Raw genomic sequence first — 6,000 nt, 5'->3', positions numbered from 1 at the left:
AATGTACATATCTACATTAAACAATACATATTTAGACACAGACATATTTATACCTAGTTTGTCCTATACATACAGTAGACTTTGTGGCATAATTAAGGTATGAAATTGAGATGATTAAGGGCTCATTCAAGATGTAGATTTCTTGAACAAGGAATAATTTGTGCAACAAATACTATGTCAAAACATGTTTGGATTCTGAGTCAGAAATCAGGTGTTTGGAAGGAATTAATATGAGGAAGGTTAATAATGGACAGGTTCAAGGATGTAACTTCTGACCCTGGGAGTAACTTGGATGTATGGATATATTTGGTGCTTTTTTTCTCTTCAAACTATGCATTTCACATTTTCTTTTTTTTTCCAGTTCCTTTTTTTTTAATTTAGAGAATGCTTTATTAGTTTTTGTAATCAAACCCACGTAGATAAGACCTTACATATTTAATACAGTGTGTTACCCCTGTACAAATGGAAAAAACTTAAGTTCAACATTTCTAGACCAATATGGCTGTTAATTTCTGTACAGTGCCAACTCAACACAGTAAACGGGGATACTTTTTTCCAAAGTTGACAGCACAGCTAAAGTTTCAAAAAATTCAAATTATATATCTGTATATATATATTTATATTTATATAAAAAGACCAATAATAGCAGTGTGTTATACATCAACAGCAGCAACAGCTTTTCCAGGTTCTGCAGTCATCTGAACAAAACTGTAGAGACATCCAGCACACTCCATTAAAAAAAAAAGTAAAAAAACAAAACCCGAGAAAACAGCACAGTTCTGTTACTCTTGTGGTACCTGGCACCATTTTTTTTTAAATTAGCTTCTCAATCATCATCTGGAAAGAAAACATTCTGAGCAACATCATTAAAAACAGCTCTGATAAAGCACGGTCACTACTACGTATCATAAAGCAGGTACAAGCTATTTTACATCCACAGAGGTATGATACAGTACTGTCCTACATCTATAATACTAGAGGATACAATTTAAAAGGCATTATTTGAGACTTGATTCTACTTTTCCAGCAGAGGGCACAAAGGATGGTGTGACACAGCTTTGTAAAGAAACATACTCTAGACAGGATTTCCTTTCACTAGTGGCACAGTTCTAAGGATTCATTCTCCCCATGAATGTCAGCTAAAACCGTTATTTAAAAAATGAAATATCCCTAGAACAAAACCATATAACCACCGGATTCACATGAAGACGACCTAGTGGAGACAAGCTGGACCTCACCTTACCAACAAGCTATCAAATCTGTTATGTTTAAACAGTGAGACCTCCAAGGAAGGAGATGCCAAGTAGTGCTTCAAAGCTTCGGACCACAATCAAACACAGCATCCTTTTCAACAGAAGCAGAAGCTCATCTGAATATGCTCAAGGATGCTGACATCAACATTTAATCATCTCCTCACTCATCCAGGAAGAAGGGGAGATCAGTTACTACTGTACTTTATTGTGTTCAACCAAATCACCATGTTACAAAAATAGCAAGCTGCCATAATAAAAAATAAGGCTCCTCTATCCAGCACCAGATAGCATCATTTTACTTTCAAGCCTAGAAATTGCACACTTGTATATAAACCAACCGAAGATGAGGATTGAGAGTTCATCTTGGTGGATTTTTCCTTTGATGAATATGAAGTGTCCTTCCTTATCTTTTTTGATGACTTGTAACTGAAAATTGATTTTATTTGATATTAGAATGGCTACTCCAGCTTGCTTCTTCTGACCATTTGCTTGGAAAGTTGTTTTCCAGCCTTTCACTCTGAGGTAGTGTCTGTCTTTGTCTCTGAGGTGTGTTTCCTGTAGGCAGCAGAATGCAGGGTCCCTGTTGCGTATCCAGTTTGTTAATCTATGTCTTTTTATTGGGGAGTTGAGGCCATTGATGTTGAGAGATATTAAGGAATAGTGATTATTGCCTCCTGTTATATTCATATTTGGATGTGAGGTTATGTTTGTGTGCTTTTCTTCTCTTTGTTTTGTTGCCAAGATGATTAGTTTCTTGCTTCTTCTAGGGTATAGCTTGCCTCCTTATGTTGGGCTTTACCCTTTATTATCCTTTGTAGTGCTGGATTTGTAGAAAGATATTGTGTAAATTTGGTTTTGTCATGGAATATCTTGGTTTCTTCATCTATGTTAATTGAGAGTTTTGCAGGATATAGTAACCTGGGCTGGCATTTGTATTCTCTTAGGGTCTGTATGACATCTGTCGAGGATCTTCTGGCCTTCATAGTTTCTGGCGAGAAGTCTGGTGTGATTCTGATAGGTCTGCCTTTATATGTTACTTGACCTTTTCCCCTTACTGTTTTTAATATTCTTTCTTTATTTTGTGCGTTTGGTGTTTTGACTATTATGTGACGGGAGGTGTTTCTTTTCTGGTCCAATCTACTTGGAGTTCTGTAGGCTTCTTGTATGCCTATGGGTATCTCTTTTTTTAGGTTAGGGAAGTTTTCTTCTATGATTTTGTTGAAGATATTTACTGGTCCTTTGAGCTGGGAGTCTTCACTCTCTTCTATACCTATTATCCTTAGGTTTGATCTTCTCATTGAGTCCTGGATTTCCTGTATGTTTTGGACCAGTAGCTTTTTCTGCTTTACATTATCTTTGACAGTTGAGTCAATGATTTCTATGGAATCTTCTGCTCCCAAGATTCTCTCTTCCATCTCTTGTATTCTGTTGGTGAAGCTTGTATCTACAGCTCCTTGTCTCTTCTTTTGGTTTTCTATATCCAGGGTTGTTTCCATGTGTTCTTTCTTGATTGCTTCTATTTCCATTTTTAATTCCTTCAACTGTTTGATTGTGTTTTCCTGGAATTCTTTCAGGGATTTTTGTGTCTCCTCTCTATGGGTTTCTACTTGTTTATTTATGTTTTCCTGGAATTCTTTCAGGCATTTTTGCGATTCCTCTCTGTAGGCTTCTACTTGTTCTCTAAGGGAGTTCTCCACGTCTTTCTTGAAGTCCTCCAGCATCATGATCAAATACAATTTTGAAACTAGATCTTGCTTTTCTGGTGTGTTTGGATATTCCATGTTTATTTTTGGTGGGAGAATTGGGCTCTGATGATGCCATGTAGTCTTGGTTTCTGTTGCTTGGGTTCCTGCGCTTGCCTCTCACCATCAGATTATCTCTAGTGTTACTTTGTTCTGCTATTTCTGACAGTGGCTAGACTGTCCTATAAGCCTGTGTGTCAGGAGTGCTGTAGACCTGTTTTCCTGTTTTCTTTCAGCCAGTTATGGGGACAGAGTGTTCTGCTTTCCGGCGTGTAGTTTTTCCTCTCTACAGGTCTTCAGCTGTTCCTGTGGGCCTGTGTCTTGAGTTCACCAGGCAGGTTTCTTGCAGGGGAAAAGTTGGTCCTACCTGTGGTTCCAAGGCTCAAGTTTGCTCGTGGGGTACTGCCTAAGTCCTCTCCGCTGGGGCAGCAACCGGGAAGATCTGCGCCACTCTTTCCGGGAGCCTCCGTGCACCAGGGTTCCAGATGACGTTTGGTGTTTTCCTCTGGCGTCTGGATGTGCACAGAGTGCAGTCTCTTCTGGTTTCCCAGGCTTGTCTGCCTCTCTGAAGGTTTAGCTCTCCCTCCCACGGGATTTGGGTGCAGGGAACTGTTTATCCAGTCTGTTTCCTTCAGGTTCCGGCGGTGTCTCAGGCGCAGGGGTCCTGCCGCTCCTGGGCCCTCCCCTACGGGAACCCAGAGGCCTTATACAGTTGCCCCTTGGGCCAGGGATGTGGGCAGGGGTGGGCAGTGTTGGTGGTCTCCTCCGCTCTGCAGCCTCAGGAGTGCCCACCTGATCAGGCGGTGAGGTCTCTCTCCCACGGGGTTTGGGAGCAGAGACTCACATTTTTCTTATTGCTTTACATTTAGATTTGCATAAGAGTGACTACTAATAAGCATAGGACAGAGTAAATACTAGAGTGTCTTGAAATCTTCTCTATCAATGCCATTAATCTAAAAGTTCTTCAATGTATCCTCTGGTAGATTTCTAGAACAAGAGCAGAAAGCTATATTATTTGCCAAAATATAACAAGAATGATTTCTAGGCCCCTTACTAATATTCTTCCCTTTTGGATCGTATGAGCTGAACTGAGTTTTCCCAGTAGAAAACATCCTTTGCACTGTCTTCCATGCTCCTACTAGGATGGCCCATTAAGACACACTTAAAGTGTCCATTCACTTTTCTAATCCAAAGTCCCCAAATTTTCAATACGCCTCCACCAAAATATGGTCAGGCCTATCATAGAATTATCTTGATCCTGGTACCAACTTGTCTTAGCCCAGGTCCTGTTGATGTGAAGAGGTAACATAATAATTTCTAATCTTAAAAGAGAGAGCATTTAAGTGGAGTTTACTTACAAGTTCAGAGGTTCAATCCATTATCATCATAGTGGGGAAGCATGACAACATGTAAGAAAACATGGAGCTGGGGAATAACTTAGTTCTACGCCCGGAGTTCAGGCAACAGGAACAGAGAGATCCATGAGGCCTGGAAAGCTCAAAGCCTACTCCCAGAGACACACATCCTCCAATAGGCCACAACTACTAGTCCTTTCAAATAGTGCCACTTTCTGATCAGGCAATCAAATCTATGAGCCTACGGAGGCCATTAACCTTCAAATCATCATAACTGTTTCTTTGACAAATCCAACCATGTGGTTTATAGGCCTGTGTATTGTGGTAGAAATATACCAAAATTTGGGGCTTTTCATTGGAGAAATCATAGAATGCTGTATGTATAATTTAATGGGACTTCTAGTGTGAGCATAGATGAAAGCAATGCTGAAAGAAATGAGATTTCAGAATAAAGCAAGGACTCTATTATCAACTATGCTAGAGGCCATTTATGTGACATATTGGCAAAGAAGAAGGCTGCCCTCTCTCAAGAATTTCTTGACACTGTATTAAAAAGGAATGGATTGATTTCTTTGGAAAAGTTTCCAAAATTGCGTTTTTAGTACTAATTAATTTTGAGTCTGCAATGGAAAACCACAACATGTGGCCAGAGAGGTTAAGTAGTTGGTAGGGCAAAACAGCACTGGAAAGACTGCAGTCAAGACAAGAATTGAAAAAGTAGTGTTAAATGACTAGCATTGTAAAGAGGAGTCTCTGACACTGCAATAGCACAATAAGATTAACTATGGGTAAAACCCCACCACCTAGTGCCCCAACTTGTGGAAGGAGAAACCTTAGGGTTATTCTGCCCCAGTTTCCTTGTACAGAAGGTGGTGCAACTGACCAAAGGAGGAAAGGTAACAAAAGAGCTTAACAGTATTTTCCAGTTCACACTGGTTTAAGTAAAAGAATATATGAACTATCAAGGTAAGTCAATGAGTGGCTGAATGGGAAATGTGCCCAACAGGCTCATCGTTTGAATACCCCAATTGGTGGTATTATTTGTAAGTTGTGAACCCTCCTGGAGGAAACTGATTAGTGGGGGTTAGGCTTTGCTTTATGTTCTGCTTTCTGCTCATGCAATGTGATGCCTGCTGACTGCCATGGCTTCCCTGTCATCAAAGTCTATATTTACTCTGAAACTGTAAAAATACCATAAAGTCCTTTTTCCCCCTAACTTGCCTTTTGTGTTGGTAAAATATCATAACAGAAAGACAAAAACACCCAAACAAAGAACAAATGACCAAAAAATAATCACCTCTCTTTAGAAATAATGATTTATTTCTATTCATGTCACATCATATATCTGACTTTCATGTTTACTGAACAGTGCTTCAAGTTTTTTCTTCATGAAAGTCAAGCAGAATGAGCACTGTATAGTTCTGTCCGTGGAATGTCTGAAGTATTGCACAGCTATGAAGTCCCAAGTGTATATTTGAATCAGAAACCATCGCACCTCTGACAGTGTTCCATGTGTCGTGTTTGATGTACACTACACCTATAAAGGAATCCTAGGGGCATGGATAAATGATTAAAGGGTCCTAAAACTTTATGGTCCTTGAAGTCATTCAAAAAGCAGAAAACCCTCAAATGGAAGAGCTTCACTTCATT

This window comes from Rattus norvegicus, chromosome 1 (genome assembly GCF_036323735.1).
Source record: "Rattus norvegicus strain BN/NHsdMcwi chromosome 1, GRCr8, whole genome shotgun sequence".
Taxonomy (NCBI): Eukaryota; Metazoa; Chordata; class Mammalia; order Rodentia; family Muridae; genus Rattus; species Rattus norvegicus.
The sequence above is the reverse complement of the archived record's forward strand: the minus strand, read 5'-3'. Positions refer to the sequence as shown.